At 46.2% G+C, this 18,418-nt stretch overlaps 1 long non-coding RNA gene across 1 annotated transcript in view; it reads right to left on the reverse strand.

The window, feature by feature from the left end:
- Positions 1 to 18,418, reverse strand: part of LOC117019500 (uncharacterized) — a 250,821-nt gene that overhangs the window by 188,951 nt on the left and 43,452 nt on the right. The window contains exon 3 of the long non-coding RNA XR_004422501.1: positions 13,116 to 13,218. This is a non-coding gene — a long non-coding RNA (uncharacterized LOC117019500). The remainder of the gene's footprint in view (positions 1 to 13,115; positions 13,219 to 18,418) is intronic.

Raw genomic sequence — 18,418 nt, forward strand, 5'->3', positions numbered from 1 at the left:
TGCAAATCCAAGCTCCCAATAGGATTTTTTTTTGTAGAAATTAACAACCAGATTCGACAGTTTATACAGAAAGGCATACAAACTAGACCAGCAAAAAGAAATTTTAAAAAGACGAAAAAAAGTTGGAGAATTCAGGCTCCCTGATTCCAAGACTTACTATAAAGCTCCGAAATCCAGACTGTGTGGTAGTGGTGAAGAAACAAACACACACATGAGTAGAACAGAATAATAGGGAATCCAGAAACAGACCCATAGAAATACGGTCAACTTATTTTTCACAAAGGTGCGAAAGCAATTCGATGGCACTGGAATAATCACTGGACATCCGTATGCAAAATAACGAACTGACCCCTAAGCTATAGCACCTGCAATAATTAGCTCAAAACAGCTCACAGACCTAAACGTAAAACCTAAAATTATAAAACTGCTAGGAAAAAAAGCAAAGCAGAAAAATCTCTGTAATTTTCCATTAAGGAAAGATATTTTAGTTATAATACTGAAAGCACAATTCTTGAATGGGAAAAAATGATAAAGTTGACTGAAAGCAAAAAACAAACAAGACAAACAAATCCTGATAAATTTAATTTTTTTAAAAAGCAGTTTTTCCTTTCTGGTGACAGAATGTGAGCCTCATCAGTCTGCAGCGATGCCTTCTCCTCACAGAGAAGCTGGTCCGGAGCTGACATGAGAGGGAGAAGCGGAACTAAGAGGAAGCCAGAGGCCTTCGAAGGTCTTACGTCCTTGGACCCAGTGCCTTGAGACCGCCTCGTCGCCCGCCTTTTCCTAAATTTGGTGACAGGAATCAGCAAATACCCCTCTTTTTAAATGAAACTAGTCTCTATCACAGGCGACCCAAGACCTGAAGACCAGGCAGGACAATAAGACTAGTAATAATAGCCAACGTCTTGTAAATGCTGACCCTCTGCCAGGCAAACTGCTCTTCTGTATTTCAGTCAGTCCTCACCACAGCCCTGTGACCTCGGCGCTTCTTTTCTCCAAACTTTGCAGATGAGAAAGCCGGGGAACGTTGGCGAGTTCAAGTAATTCATCCAAGGTCTCCAGTGAGGACCCACATGGTACAGGTACCATTTCTATTCTACACGTTAAGCTGTTTGAAGAGGAAATAGGTACAGGTACTGTTTCTATTCTACACGTTAAGCTGTTTGAAGAGGAAACTCTGAACTCTAAAACTGGTTTCTACAGTGGTTCTCAACAGCAGCTCCACATGGGAATCACCCGGGACACATCAAAACAACAATGTCATCGGTCAGGCCACACCGTGACCAACCAACCCAAAATCTCTGGGTTAGGACCCTTCTGTCAGCACGTATTTAAAGCCCCCCGGTGAGTCCAGTGTAGGACCCAGGTCAAAAACCCCTGAATCAAAGGTCTGGGGTCCTGTTTACCACTGAAGGCACGTCCTGCACCCGCCCCCACAGTAACGGGCGTCCAGAAACGTGTCTGATCCTCCCCAGAATTAAACTGGGGTGCAGAATTAAAACTCAATTTCCAGACTTAAACTGGGATCTCAGTGAAAACACTTTTCAGGGCACGAAAATAAGGCTTCTGTGCAGGGGGTTGGGGGGGAACAAAAAAGTCTGTTGATTTTATAGTGTTGTTTATCTGGGCCACCAAGGGAGGTAGTCAGAACATAATAACACTAAACCTTATTAAGTCCCCAGTGACGCCTGCCTTTTGCCAACACAGCCAGCTATCAAAAGCAGGAAGAATAGTATCTGAGCCTCGGTGCTGCCATAATGACTCTACATTTGGGTTTGAACACCTGAATCCTGGCTCTTACATAAAACAGCAATAATCATCCTAACACGTCACCCAGACAGTGAGTGGGGCTTTCTGCCATATTTCCATCCCATTTCCAGGGAGTGTCTAAAAGGACAAGGACTTTTTCTTTGGGGGAGACTTACAGAAAGATAAAATGTGGGGTCTGTCACTGCGTTTATCCATCATTCTGTCACTGGGTGGTAAGGAACTAATCCATCATTCCATTATTCTTCCCTTTTCCTGGAAGGAGAGTGGCTACCGGGGTTGTGTCCCAGCAAAGAGAGTTCTGTTTTGTGCTCTTGATGAGTCTGAGCTACGCTGGATTCCAGCCCACGGGACAGAAAGGACAGCAGGTCAAACACATTGGTTGGCACCTGCTGGAAGGGTGGCATCCATCCTCACAAGTACATGACTTCACACTACCCTTGACGACCCCAGGACTCATTCCAGCCCTACTGAGGAGGTAGCCCCACTTTCTGGAAAGGTCTTTTTCATACGTTAAATATGTGGGCACTGGTGGGTCGGGAGTATGGCCAATGTTACTCAGCAGGATGGGGCTTAAAAAGAGGAGATTTGGACCCAAGCAGGCTTGGCTTCTGCACTAGTCAGCTCGGCTGCCATAACAAAACCCCACACCTGGGTGGCTCAAACAACAGAAATGCATTTTTTTGTCACAGTGCTGAAGGTTAGAAGTCCAATGTGGCGGAAAATTTGGTTTCTGGTGCGACGTCTCTTCCTGGCTTGCAAACAGCCACCTTCTCACTGTGTCCTCCGGTGCCAGACAGAAATCTCCAGTGTCTCTTCCTCTTTTTATAAGACATGAGTCCTAGCAGAGTAGGGTCCCACGCTTGTGACCTCATTTAATCTTAATTACCTCCCTCTCTCCAAACACAGGCAAGTCTCACTGTGGGTGAGGGCTTTGCCATACGCTTTTAGGGGAGGATAACATTCAATTCATGACAGAGTCCATTCCCCACTCTGCCATCCAACTAGCTGTGTGATTCTGGGAAAGTGAGTCAACCTCTCTGGGCCTCGTCTTCCTCATCCTGCCCAATGGAGATAATAGTCACCTGATTCCTAGAGGGGTTCTGATGCTGGAATGAGAGACGCTCGCAAAGGGATCAGCACAGCACCTCCCCCATAGTAAACACTTAAAAAATCCCTGTTTCTGTTCAGTTTGGCAACTGAAGTTCAAGTCACACCGGAGTCAATGAAGCAGTGAAGTGAACTCGGTTCCCTTTCTGATGGCTGCGTTTCCTCCCCGCCCCTGGTTCCACGACAGAGCCCACTGAGAACCCGGCCTTTCCTCCGCAGGCTGAAAGTGAAGGCGGCGTCTGCTCCACCAGAGCTCCTATTTCCACGGACGCATCATGGACTTGGGAGTCGGTGAGACGCGAGTTCAAACCCTGGCTCCTCTGCTCAGTCGTTGCATAACACTATGCAAGGTCTTTATCCTCTGTCACACTCATCTCAGGCTGTCAGAACAAAACTCCACAGATCTGGTGGCCTAAACAACACACATTTATTTCTCATCATTCTAGAGACCAGGAAGTCCCGGACCAAGGTGCTAATCCATTCGGTTCCTGTGTCCTTCGAGGGAGGAGAGAGCGTGAGCTCTGGCCCCTTGCTCTTCTCAGAAGAGCCTCCAGCCCATCATGGGACCCCACCTTTGTGACCTCACCTAAACCTCATTACGTCCCAAAGGCCCCACTCCCAATGCCATCATCTGAGGAGCTAGGGCTTCAACTTGCGAACTTTCAGGGGGCACTAACGTTCAGTCCACAATACCGAGACTGATGCATCGGAATTCTTTCCATTGCAAGGGACAGGAAACCCAGACCAGAGCTGGATGAAGCACAGAAAGGACTGTGTTATTCACAAACGGAACAGCCCAGGGACGCTCTGGCTTGAGACATGTCTGGATTCAGAGGCTCCAGTGACAAAAACTGAGACCAGTCTCCCCTTTTCCACCTCTTTCCTTGATGTTGGTTTTATTCTCAGGTAGGCTAGGACGCCACTCTCGCATCTAGGCTCACATTCCACAGCTTGAGCCAGGCAAAAAAAAAACACAGCGCGTGCCTGAATCTCCACCAAAAGTCCCATGTCTGGCTCTCATTGGCCTCCTGTGTCCTTACCTGAGCCAATCACAGAGGGGAGAGGGGTGGGATATTCAGACTGGCCAGTTCTCAGGCACCAGGAGCCAGGAGAGGGCCGGTCCTGCTTGAGCTGCATGCTACTTACAAAAGAAAGGGGCACTTGGTGGATAAGACAAGACACCAGATGCCCTCTATGCTTCAGAGGCCCAGGTTCTTAGTCTGTAAAATGGGGACATGGCACCAAACTTTCAGGACGGGTGTGAGAACGGAATTAAATAATACGCGTTAGCGCAATACTGCAAGGCACCAACAGCCCTAGTTGAGACTAAATAAGCAATTTCTGTCTGTCTCCTTTATCTCTCCTCCCTCTCTCTCTTTTTCTCTCTCTCTCCCTCCTTCTCTCTCTCCTCCCTCTCCCTTCTTCTCTCTCTCCTCCCTCTCTCTTTCTCTCCTTCTCTTCCTCCCCACCCCCAATTCTTTAAGGACCTGCCCTTGACCTCGTGCTTCCCCTACTGTGACAATCACACTTCTCTGGTAGCTCACAGTGGAGGTGATCCATGGAGAGCACTGTTCAGGCAGAAGGGTCCTCCTGAGGCAAGCTGTTAACTAATGAGACCTCAGCAAGGACATGGAACTCTTTCACGGGGATTTCTCCAATGTCTCCCCCGAGGGAGAGACCACACTGGCCCCTGAAGGTTTTGAATGGCGGAGCCACTGGGTCTCTGGGATTCCCCAGTGAAATGCAAATGGACCAAGGAAGGGCTTATCGGAAATACCAGCTAATAGCTCAGTTATCACTTAGCACAGAGCAGGGATTATCTGAAATGGGACTTGATGGGGACTCCAGAGGGAGAAGGGAAAGGGAGGCATGAAAAGTGAGAGCAGAGAGAGGAGAGGGTGACTAACTCCTGCTTTTCCTTTTCCTTGGAGCATGGTTTCCACACACTTCCCTCTCGAATCTGAGCTTAAAAAAAAATAACAGTAGCTACAGTTTAGAAGAGCATTCCATGGGCCAGGGTCGTGACTTTATTGAATCCCAGCTCCCACTGTGCCCCAGCTGTGTGGCCTTGGGCAAGTGACAGCAGCTCAGTGAGACCGCACTTCTTGTTTTCAGCAAAAATGTCTAACAATAAGGGGTTAACACGTTCTGAGGATTTACTCTACGCCAGGCATGTTTTTACACATATGCACTCATTGAAGTTTCATAATTACCCTTATGGAGTACTTTTATTATTCTCTTTGATGGACAAGAATACTGAAGTTCGAAGAGGTTAAGGGCCAACGTCACACAGCCAGGAACTGACAGAGCCCGGACTTGACTCCAGGAAAGCCCAAGGTCTTGGTCTGTATATTGCCTCTGAATACTGAGCTCAGCCAACCGTCAGCATTCAGTAACATCCGCTGTTACTGTTCTCTCTCTATGCTAATAGGAAGATAGTAACAATGAAGGAAATTTTTTTATCACCTACACCATCTTTAGTAAAAATTCCACAAAGGTATTTATTTTCATTGTGGAAAATAAAGGTAATAAAATGAATTATCATGAGCTATCTACATCTGCATTACTTAGATGTATTTAAAAACAAGCAATAGAAACCCACCCTAACACACTCAAGCAAGAACCAGTGTTTATCAAAAGGGTACTTGGAAGGGCACGGAGATAAAAGGGACCCAGACACTGACGCGTGTGTTAATTACCAGATGGCAGAGCTCCGTTCACCACATGTGTATCCAACTCATCACAATGCACACTCTCAATATCTTCCAATTCTATTTGTCAATTGTACCCCAATAAAGTTGGGAAAAAAATGTTTTACATGACGGGGAGTAGAAACTCATCAAGAGACTTCAAAGCAAACGACTGCTTCAGTCACCTCCCACCTGTGTGCCTTGGTTCAAGACTGAGACTCCCAGCAGAGAGAGCTGGACGGACCAGGGAAGGTCAGGGACCCAGCCCTGCAGCCAGGGGGTGGAGTTTCGTGACTGACAGCCCCCTCAGAGCCATGCAACAGAGGAAGTGACACTGAGCAAACAGAAACAACCAACAGACCAATATAGCCGCTCCCAGAGCACAGGACTCCTTCTAACAATGACAGAATCCCCAGGGAAAGAGGTCCTTATCTCAGCTTTAAGACCACTGAGCTTCCTGACAGGCACAAAAGGGCTCAAATCACAGACGATGTTACACTCAGTCAAGATTCGCAAGAGTCTCAGACCCTCCTTGAGATTCAAGGCCAGAGCTGGGTAAGGACCTTCAAGGTACCTAAGCAACTTCCCAAGGTGCAGCGCCCAGAAAGGCTAACTGGATTTATGGGACACGTTATTGACAAACCCAATAACCATGTGTCATAATTCATTCCGCTAACAGAGAAGCAAATGGCATTGGGGGCTTTGGAGTAACTAGGGACCCGAGCCTGATTTATGTGTTGAGTGCAAATTGCCCCCAGGCGCCCCCAGGAGGCCAGGTCTCAACCACCTCTCCGATAGCTTCTTGACTCCTTCCTGTGTCTGAAAGGATTCTCCAGGCAGGGATGACCTTTGCAATGTCACCACGGCTTGTTACATCTGTGCTGGGAGCTGGACATAAAGATACACGAGGGGTGAAACCACAGCCACGGCCCCTGCCTTTGAAATGGGACACAGCCACTGCCGGCCATTGTTCAAATACTCGGGGAGGAAATATCATTTCCCGCCTTTCCATGAGAACTGCTTTCAAGGTAGAAGAAGCCATTTATTGCAGTGTTTCTTCTTCTAACACTTACTGACAACCACTAAGAAACAGACTCTCTGCTAGGGATTTATGGTTACAAAAATACGTAAGATGTAACTCCCACCTGCAAGTTTCTCACAGCCTAGTGGGGACTGAGCATATTAGAAAATGTGCTAAAATTGGAGTGAAAAGACCTAGGTTCTTCCTCCACCTACCTACTCAAATGTGAGCTTATCACTTCCCTCTTTGATCCCGTTTTCTTATCGGAAAGATGCAGGTAAGAGTAAATCTGTACTTGTACCCAAAGGCCATTGGGAGGCTCAAACAATCTAGAGCACGGAGAATTGTGTGATGAACGCTGTACATTCATCACGATTCTTACATTCATGGCCATTATCACACATTCCTTAAGCCTCAACTATTCAACGCCAAAGATGTTAAGACTTGAATCCACTATAGTGCTTTCAACTTCAAATTAAAGCTATTTCTACTTGTATTAGTCTGGCAGGGCTGCAGAACACCACCCCACAGACTGGCTGGCTTGAACAAGAGAAATTAATTTTCTCACGGTTTTGGAGGCTGGAAGTCCAAGGTTAAGATGCTGGTAGGGGTCGTTTCTGGTGCGAACTCTCTCCTCGGCTGGCAGATGGTACCTTCTTGCTGTGCCCTCAAATACCTTTTACTCTGTGCACAGGCACCTGTGGTGTCTCTTCCTCTTATTATAAAAACGCCAGTCTACTGGATTGGGGCCCTACCCTTCTGACCTCATTCAACTCTAATTACCTCTTTTAGAGACCCTGTCCCCAAATACAGTCACATTGGGGGTTAGGGCTTTCACCTATGAATTTTTTTTGGGGGGGCACAATGCAATCCATAACACTATTCAAACTGACTAAATCAATAATAAATCACTTATGATGACATAATAGAAAGTTGTTGAGAGGGTGAGGGGCTTCAGGTTTGGTTCACGCAGGGACCCTCACACCAGGGACGCAGCATGCCTTTGCACACTGTCCCTGCTGCCCCAGTCCACTGTGGGCTTCACCCCCAGCCTGGCTCCCCTCACTGTAAGACTGCCTGCAGAAACCACGGCAGTGGGACTCTTTAATTCAACTACAGTAAAGGAGGAAAACCATTAGGTTGCTCCAAAGTAACTGCGGTTTTTGCAATTTTTGTTTTAACCTTTAAACCGCAATTACTTTTGCACCAACCTAATAAATTTGCTTTCCCAGAAGCAAGTCCCTCCTCGCATCTCATTGGCCCAGAAGAGCATGGGCCTGCCCACCCCTGAACCAATCATTGGCAAGGGGGATGGACTTAAGCCATTGGCTTGGACAAACCACCTGGAGTGAAATGAAGGCGTGGCGCCAACCACCGCGCCTGCTGCGCCTCGGTCCTCAAGGAGTTTACATTCTAAAGATGAAAAGGCAAAGGGGATGCTGGGAGGTAGGCTTTTCTTTCTAATTTTTCATTTTTCTTGATGTAGATGCCTGCCCTCTCTATCCGTCAGGTTAGAAACGGCAACGTTTGGAAGTTGACTTCAAAGGAAGGACAGAAGACCAGCTCATGGGGAAAGACATGGTGCGGCTGCGGGATGAGCTGTTCGCCTCTTCACGAGGGAGGGAAAGGAACCGCTTTCCGGGCGTGCGTGTGCCGGTGGGTCGCAGCGTTACTCGTTCGTGAGCTCATTTTTATGCCCATATCTCCTCCGGAATACCTGTAGGATGAGCACCATTCCCACTGCAGGAAAACACAGAGGCCCAGACATTCAAGGAACGCCTTCAAGGTCACAGAGCGAATGGTGGAGCTGCGACCAGAATGCAGGGCTGTCTAGCTGCATATCCACGTTATTTGCATCAGGATGGTTTCTAAACACAGTTGGAGGCCTTTCCGCCATGGTTTTCCCCCTTTTATAACAGCTACAACAACAACAACAAGCGCCATTTATTGAGTGCCAGGCATTGTACAGAATATTTAAAACATGAGCGCAACCTACAGTAAGAAAGTGTCAAGGAGTTAACTCCCCCACCAACATGGATGCACTACAGCTTCATGGAGAAAAGCGAAGCTCTTATAAAGACCATAAAAAAGACTGGAATAAATTAAGACAAACGTCATGTTCATGAATAGCATAGCTTAACATTGTAAGGACATGCATTTTTCTCCCAACATTAATCCACGGATTTAACGTAGTTCCCATCAAAATTCGGGCAGAATTGTTTGAGGAGTTTGAAAAACTGATTCGAAAATATAAAGAGAAATAAAAAAGGCATGAATATGTAAGGTAATTTCGAAAAGAATGAAAGTAGGGGAAGGATTCATTTTACTGGTTGTTAGTAATATGCATTAAGTCTTAATAATGTTTTAAGTATGGTGTAGTCTTAGGAACAGATAAATCAATCCATGAAGCAGCATGAAGACTCCAGAAACACTCCTACACGTATAAGAGACCTGGTGTTATATCCCAATTGGGAAAGATTGAATTATTCGGTGGGTTTTGTTGGGAAACGTGGTTCACTGTATGAGAAAAATAAAATTGGATTCCTTTCTTTGCACCTGAATACGAAAGACGAACTATAAAAGTAACCAAAGAAAATGGAGGAAATCCCATTGCGACGTTAGAATTGGGAAGGTTTTTAAGCAAGACTGAAAAAGAGCCAGCCAGAAGGGAGAGGCGTGAAGTGTTGGACGACATCAAAATTGAGATTTCCGTTCAAAAAAGGACACCACCTACACAGGTACCACACTTGTCGACTGTGAGAAGATATGTGTAATGTCTAAAACCCACTGGTGTGGACATCTAGAGAAACTCCTACAGAATAACAAGAAAAATTCAGAAAACCCAATAGAAAAATGGGTCAAGTCTATGAAAAGAAAATTAATGAAGAGGAAACACTAATGGCTAATAAGTGTATGAAGAGATTCTCAACCTCATTAGTAATCAGAAGAAAGCCAATTAAACCAACAATGATACAGCACTTTATACCCATCAGCTTGGCAAAAATTATAAAGTCAGAGAACATCCAGTGAGAAGGAGAAGTGCAAGCGAAGAGGCCGCTCCAAAGAACAGTCTCAGTGCTCGGTGCAATTAACTACGATCCCACACTTGGACGGGAGCCCCCCAGACACCGGCCCACAAATGCGCAAGGACTTTGCTTGGCGACTGTGACAAGTCTGGTGACCCTATTCAGCATCACCAGGGGAATGGATAAGCAAACGGCAGCAGTCTGCATACACGGGTGCCTAGGCCACAGCCAGAATTTAATGGATTAGATTTACGTAGAACAACGTGGAGACGTCAAAAGATACAGTGTTTCCTGGAGGACAGTGAGGTTTGGGGCTCCAAGCCATTTATGTCAATTAATCAAAACCATGAAGACAACCTTCTATTTTATCAATTCTGTCTACAGATCTACACTGACCTATGAAAGGAGAACTGAGGAAACATGTGTCACACAACCTAGAATGAGGACCTGTGATGTGGGAGAGCGTCAAAGGGAGAACTGGGGGGTGGGGGAGAAAACGTAATAAAAGGAAATAAAAACATGAGGAGCTCGCTCTGACCAGGGAATAGGGATATTCTACCCTGAGCCCCTGAAGTAGCAAAATGGTGGGGAAACTGCTTTCTCTGCATTCTCTCATTTAATCCCCTCGAAAACACTACAAGGTAAGTATCATTGTTTGTCTTAGTTTTGTTTTGAAAACTAAGGCTCAGAGAGGGTAAGAAACTTTCCCAAGGCCACAGAGGACGTAAGTGGTAGGAGAGGGATTCAAAATAGGGCCCTGGGTCTCCAGATCCTGTACTTATAGCATCACTCTACTACTTGTGTTTAAAAAAACAAACAAAAAACTCTACTAAAGGTCAATGCAGTATAGTATAACAAAGTACCAGTATACTAAATTATTTCACTCAGATCTCAGTTTTCTTAGAATCTAAGATGTCCAGTGATACAGGTTTATTTTTAGGTGACTTAGCAACACCTGACCAAGCAAAACAACAACTTATGCTCAACAATTTCACAGCTTCTAATGAAAAACAACGCCCAAACAGAAACTGTTTCTTTCGGCCCACCTTTTTGCATGATGTGCAACTTGCACCATAGACCATCTTTTCCCAAATAAGTTGCATTAGATTTTCACTGCCAAGTGTACGGTTATATAAGAGTCAAAATTTGTACAAACTCAATACAACATTTTGTTTCACCTTAACAAAAACTCCAAGAGCAAATTTACCTTCCATAATTATACTGGAACAGAAAATGCAGTCTTCCCGAGAACCAAGTATTGGTAGTCACAGATAATGCCTGGTGTGTTGTTCTTGTTGAGTGGATGGGTGGATCCACTCTTGCTCTTGTTGAGTGGATGGGTGGATGATGGCTGGAAGGAAGGAAGGAAGGAAGGAAGGAAGGAAGGAAGGAAGGAAGGAAGGAAGGAAGGAAGGAAGGAAGGGTGAGTGAGTAAAGTTTATATGTGCATTCTTAGCTCCACGGCTGGGATTTTTAACTTATGAAATAACCTAGATGCCTCCACGAATACATCAGGATAATGACAGTATTTCACTCTCTCCCAAAAAATGCCCTTGAAAATTCCAGTGCTGGTATTTTAAGCCGGTATTTTCTCTTAACTTTCAGAAAACTTATGGATCTGCCAATAACTACTCCGAAAGCACAAGTAAATTTTGGGAGATGACAGCAGTGTGACTTAGTTCAAAAGCCATCCTGGGGACCTCGAAGGCTTTGGAAATTGCTTCTTGTTCTTTGGTCCCTTGCATTTTGCCTGGTCTTGGTGTTGGGAGGAAAGATGGAGAGAAAATGCATCATTAGCTCAGGAGGACGTCGATGCTTTTGAACAGAGCAGGCGACATCAGACCCTGGGCTCAGCGCTCGAGCTCTCCAACCCCCTGGGAAATGTGTTTCCTTGATGTGCCCTGTAGAGACATCGTTCTAGCTTCTGCCACTAAATACCAAATTTGCTGCCTCTCTCCACACACTGAGCTTGTCTGCCTTCTTCCACTGTTCTCCTTACACTGGGCAAAGTCACCAGAATTACGTATCACACGCATCCATGAGAGAGACAGGGGCTCAAGAGACCAGAGGCGAAGAAGTGAAAAATCACAATTGAGAGTCCTAAAACAATCAGTTCAGTTTCCATAAGAGATTTCCCCACCAGAGTCTTTTTCACTTGAGCCTTGTCCAGCACCGTTACGCAATGTTCTGCCTGCTCATGTACAGATTCAGTCACGTGGATGCAGCTTTCTTTCATAAACATGGCTGCGCTGTTTTCTGTCTGACAATCCAGCCTAATCCAGCCTTCGTTAACCTGTCTACACAGGACTGTATGAGAACAGCAAAAACCCTGCTCACTTCTGGAATAGTTTTCTCAATTCTCAATTGAAGGGGGAAATTTCGGGATTATAGGATTATATTTTATGAATGCTGGTTCCTGGCCTTGGGTAACTTCTGTAACCATCTTAAGCCTAAATTTGCTCATGTGTAAAATGGAAAGAAGGTACACACCTTACAGAGTTGTTGTAAAGATTCCTTCCATCAGTAAACAGTTTTGGAGAACCTCCTCTATGCGTACAACACTGTAAGTGCTGGTGCAGGAAGAAAACTGGACCCGGAGTCCTTCAGGCCTGGGGGCAAAGCTTGCTCCCACCACAGCCTCGCTGCCTGCCCCTTGGAAATCACTAACCTTTCTGGGCCGCAGCTTATCCGTGGAGATAACCACGCCTTTCCCCTGACTGGAGAAGGATTAAATGAGATACTACTTGATGAGACACTTAGCAGTGTCTAGGCCACAGAGTCATATGAATAGACAAGGCCACTCAGCGTTTTGGGAACACCAGATGGCATGAGCACACATAAGCCACACAAGTGTGTGATATGCAGAAGGCTCACTGGACCTGTTACCTCCTCTGCTGTGCTACATCGCCTCCTCTCCCACAAACAAGCTCATTACCTAACTGGAGCAAGGCGAGGAAAGAGCTGAAAATGGACCCAAGATCTTAGCGATGCAAAGCTAGGAGAAGATACCAGTAACTGGCTGTCTGGAAATCTCATTCTGGACTCTCCCTGGGGGGCAGAGAGAAGTACAAGTGCGTTCATAAGGTGCTCCTGAACTACTGGGGTGCGGCGGGGGAACGGGGTACAGCACAGGTAAATACCATACTCTCAGAGCATGGAATGGGACAATTGTGAGTAACTGTAGCAAAGAGAGAATTCTTGGGAAGACAGGAGACCTGCTGGGCCAAGACCTGTGATGAGCTACGCACTGGAGCCGCTGCTGCAGCCTGGAGACGGTCCTTTATACAGCGGGGACCACTGATTGGGGGGGGGGGGGGTAGGTCTGGTGTCATATTAGCGCCATACACTAGTGGAGCAGGCTGGGGCCGCACACGCTCTGCTTCACTCGGGGCTTCACTGAAGGTCGGAAAACACACGCGTGTTTAGGACTCTCCTGGAAGCAAGTGGCAGAAACCCCACGCAAACCGATTGAAGCAGAAGTATCCAAAGGTATCAGCTTACCGGACTGGCGGGTAAGACCTCAAGCACTGAAGCGATGTCGGCAGGAATTTGTCTTCCTCCACTGCTCAGCTGTCTTTCTGTTCTGTCTTCCTTCAAGAGTGCTCTTCCCCTGGGGAGAAAAGAAGATAACCAAAAGCAGGATTATTTCTTGTTCTTTCGAGAATTCCAGTCAAAAAAGTTCCCTGTCCCAACAGTTGTAGTAAAAGTCCCAGGATGCTCACTGGTTCTGGTTGGTCCAACTTGGGCAATGTTTTGATTGGCCACATCTGCGTCATACGCCCACCAATACACTAAAAATAGGTCAAACCCGGTGGGGCCACCTGCCCTCGGAGGAAAATGGAGTGACTACTACTCAGAGAGGGGTTGTGAGTCCGTAAACGGATGAAAATCCCAGGTATGGACTCCACTTTCATGCTGCTCTTTTTCTAGGCATCCAGAGAACATCTGAGAACATATTCAGAAGTGAACCAATCTCAGATGATTTCGGCAGGGATAAAAAAAGAGAAAGAGACTCAGAAATGCCATTACGGCAGTTAATTATATGACACGTGTTACCCTGATGATCAATCGTACAACATTTAAGCCAGCCTCCGAGTTTTTCTGTTTTGTTTTTGACAAATTGAGGCAAGGTCTACAAAAAGACTACCAGACATGACAGTGACTTGCAAAATGAAAAAAGTGAACGAGAAACACAATTTGATTTGATTTAATAAAAGATTTGTCTCCATCACTTCTCCAGGGAACCACAACACATTTTCTTTCCACTGACAGTTATTATCTCCACCTCTATTGAACAAAGGCACTGGAACACAGCTGCCAAGGATCAGTAAAGAAATCATTCTTTTATTAATAAGACTGTTATTAGTGGGGGGGCGGGAATCCATGTTTAGGGGTTTGCACTGAACTTGCAGGCCATTCCGAAGAAATATGGCTGACTAGTACCAATATTATTTCAAGCAATTTCATGATCAAATGTCCTATTAGGTTGTTCGAAAGTTTTAGTGCGATTGTAAATCAGAACTATTTTCTATTTGCTCTAAATATTTAGGTGCTACAAGGAAAGCAGATCAAATGAAAGGGGATTGTGCACATTTTTTACCAAGCTCTCCCAGGAACATCAATAATTCCACTTGCAGTACAGACTTCTTCAGTAAATACGCTTTGTGAAAACATGTGTGTGTTTGTGTTAAAGGGATGACGCGGCTTCCTACAGCAGGGCCACGTTCTTGGCACCTCAAATTGGGGACCACGTGCCAAGATTCAAAGGGTGCTACTCAAAGTTTTCCCTGAGGTCCTACGGGAGTCACTTTGAGCTCCTTTATTCCACTGCTTCAATCCCGAAGAATACCATGCAATGAGAATTAGAAGACAACAGCAGGAAGGGACAAAGAGCTGTGGACACACTGGAAGGAATCCTCTTTCTTTTTAGAAACAGAGGGTCACTCTCCAGCACACTTCACGATGTTTATCCCTGGATCTAGCCATTTCTGTTTAGAGATTTAACCTACGGATAGACTCAGACACGTGCACAAAAATAGGTGTTCCAGGATATTTAACGCAGCCTTGGTTATAGAAGCAAGAGATTGGAAACCATGCAAATGCCTTTCAGTGTGGCTCTGATTAAATAAATTATGGCACAGCCTCATAATGGAAAACAACGTGGCCATTAAACAGAATGAAATGGGTCTAGATGAACTGGAATGAAACTACCTCGAAGATAGGATGTTAAATAGGGAAAAATAAGGAAGATGCAGAGGAACAAGTATAGCAGGATGCCATTTCGTGGGTTTTTTTTTTTAATGTATGCAAAATATTTGCTTGTGCAAACACAGAATGCCTCTGGGGGAACACAGTACTTAGTTCTGTGGAAGGAAACAAGGACCAGCCTTATTCTTACCGTTATTATCTTTTAGTCCTACTTTTGAAGTTTTCACAGTATGCTCATATGTAATTTTTTAAGTCAAATTTTGAACAGAAAGAAATAACGGTGACTTGCATTAAATCGGACAAGAAATATGTACAAATTCCGGGGAAAAAAAAGAAAACCAGTAAAACTATTCAGACACACATGAGAGCTCCGATGGTGGGACAGCCTGAATTACAGTTCCCAACCGTTTGCTCCCTCCCTTTATGGAATTTAATATCCTTGTACCTTTCCAATCTTCCCCCTGGGGGGGGACTGTCCTTCCTGACCCACTGATGTCAATCACAGCCCTGTGAGGTGCTGTGGCCAGTAGCATGAGTGGATGTGATGTCAGCAGACACTGGAACCGCGTCTCTGTGACTCAGCTTGATCGCTTGCACGTTTGCACTCAACCACGAAAGGATCACTCCCCGGGCAGCCACTGGTCGAGCATGAGGAGCTACACAGAGCAGATCCTAGGTGATGGGACCACCCCACAGCCTGGAATCAAGCCAAGCTGATCCAACAGAGCCCCCCAGAACCACAGCCCCCAGGCAGACCTGGGAGAAAAAAATCGTTTGTTTCAAGCAAAGATTTGGGGGAGGTGTGTATGTTACACAGCTTGACTGCAGGCGTATCTGACTGATACAGATGGGAAGATGAAAGTGTCAGCTCTCCCACTGCCTTTTAGGAAACTGTCCCCGAAACGTCAGCCCTCACTTGACGGTGAGTCTTCAGTGACTGTGTGCCATTCATCCCCATGTCCCTAGACTTCTGCACAACGCCCGGCACAGAACTTAAAAACTCACAACTCCCTTCCCTGAGCCCTCTATTGAAGTCGCCACCTCTACCCAACAGTTCGTCTCTCTCACAGCACAGATTACTTCCTTCACACCAGTCACCGGATCTGTTCTGCTCCACCTACTTTGTTATCTTGTCTCCCTCACTAGAATGTAAACGCCCCAGAGGAAAACGTGAATATGTGACGTTCTCACTCCGATTTGCTGAAGCACGCAGACATCGGTTTGACCACACTCTCCCAGTTTCTCAGGCGGCCCTGACTAGTCTTTCAAAAGCTGGCCCCAAACTGTTCCCAGTTCTGTCACCCATCGTTCGCTCCCCTTAGGCAATGCCATGGAAAGTTTCACTGTTTCGCACCAACTACCCACACTTCCTTTTTCTGTAACATTATCCATACTATTCCATCTGATGAGTTCCCTCTGACACGGACTCCCTTGTCTGTCATCCCTGTTTGCTTAAATCCTGACCATCTGCATTATTTTGGGGTTAGGTTCATCTATAAATAACTACAAAACGCAAAACAACAGTGGCCTAAAGATGAAACGTCATTAATCTCTTTCCTTAAATAAATTTAGAGGTAGTCAGAGTAAGATTAGAAAGCTAATTTATGGCTTCAGAGAAACAAGATCCTCCTAGCTTATTTTCTGTCATGGGTTCCTTCCATTCCTAAACTCATTTCATGGTCCAGGATGGCTGCTGACGCTCCAGCCATTACATTCGCATTCCAGTCCTTGGAAAAGAAAGCTGGGCCGGCCCGGTGGCTCAGGCGGTTGGAGCTCCGTGATCCTAACTCCGAAGGCTGCCGGTTCGATTCCCACATGGGCCAGTGGGCTCTCAACCACAAGGTTGCCAGTTCAACTCCTCGAGTCCCGCAAGGGATGGTGGGCTCCGCCCCCTTCAACTAAGATTGAACACGGCACCTTGAGCTGAGCTGCCGCTGGCCTCCCGGATGGCTCAGTTGGTTGGAGCATGTCCTCTCAACCACAAGGTTGCCGGTTCGACTCCCTCAAGGGATGGTGGGCTGCGCCCCCTGCAACTAACAACGGGCAACTGGACCTGGAGCTGAGCTGCGCCCTCCACAACTAAGACTGAAAGAACAACAACTTGACTTGGAAAAAAGTCCTGGAAGTACACACTGTTCCCAATAAAGTCCTGTTCCCCTTCCCCAGTAAAATCTTTAAAAAAAAAAAAAAATGCTGGAACAAAAACATGGCTCCTCCTTGCAAGTAATTCCCCAAGAATCACATGTACCATTTTTGCTAACAGGTCGTTCAACAAAACTTAAGTCCCAGGGATACACCTAGCTGCACGGGACATTGTATTAAGTTAGTTTTGCTATGTCACAAACCACCACCTCAGATCACTGTAGCTTAACACAATAAGCCCTAATTCTCCCACGATTCTGTGGTCGCCAGCTTGAGCGGGGATAAGCTAGGCTGTTTCTGTGGTCTGGCCCGAGCCCACGCGCGTGCCTGCAGTCAGCTGCCTGGTTGGCTGGGTGCTGGCTGGTCTAGGACGACTTCGGCTCGGACATTTGGTCTCTGTTCCATGGGGCCTCCTAACCTCCAGAGGGCTAGCTCTGGCTTGATTACCTGGTGCCTGGGCAGGAGTCCAAGAGGTGGAGTGGAAGGATGCAAGGTCTCTGGAGGACTCGGCTCAGAACGGGCACAATGCCATCGCCATCACACTGTATTGGCCAAAGCAAGTCACAAGCCCGGCCTGGATTTAAGGGTAGAGAAGTAGATTTCCAGATTTCCACCTCTAAATAGGAGGCGCTGCAAAGTCACCTTGCAAAGGGATACGCTCAAATATATACAGGGAGTGGAATGATTGCAGCCACTGTTAAAAGGAATATTCCAAAGAACTATAGTCTTTCCGGGGGGGGGGGGAAGGTGGGGGGCGGGCAAGGGGAAGAACCCAGTTAAAAACCAGACAGTCTATTCCTATGGAAGAACAGGGGAATGACATCGGGGGACAGCACGCCTTTACTATGACACCAGTTCCAAAGCCCAGCTCCAAATGCACTTCCTCCTCCTGAAAACCTTCCTTGAACCATGGAGCTAGGATTCTGATCACCAAAGACTGTCACTTGTATGTTTTATGGCTCTTGCATAACCACCCATGGAGGGATGCTGGCCCCTCAATGACTGTGCAAGATGATAAAAGATGAGCCCACAAGCCATCCTTCAAAGCCACCGTGAGCTCAGACGCCATCTTTACTGAGGTACTAACATTTCTGTTGTTATTTGAAAATGATACACCTCTTGTTTAAATGGCAGGAGTATGAAACTGCTACTTTTGCTTTCAGCAAACCCACCAAGACGCACAGAGAATCCATGTGACCCAAAGATAATAGGTCAAACACTAAAATCTGGAAGGAATCTCTTAGCAACAGAGCATAAACGAATACATACACTCCTCATCAGAGAAGGTGTGGGAACTCGTCCATGGGATACACTGGCATTTTCTTTCTCCCTCTGCAAGTTTTTTTTCCTTTCAATATGACTAGAATATCAATGAGTAGCCTGGAGTCCTTCTGCTTAACAAGGTTCTCATTTGGGAGGTTGCAGCCTAGGAGGCTGTTAAAAGGAGAAAGAAA

Source organism: Rhinolophus ferrumequinum (genome assembly GCF_004115265.2).
Source record: "Rhinolophus ferrumequinum isolate MPI-CBG mRhiFer1 chromosome 15 unlocalized genomic scaffold, mRhiFer1_v1.p scaffold_54_arrow_ctg1_1, whole genome shotgun sequence".
Classification (NCBI taxonomy): domain Eukaryota; kingdom Metazoa; phylum Chordata; class Mammalia; order Chiroptera; family Rhinolophidae; genus Rhinolophus; species Rhinolophus ferrumequinum.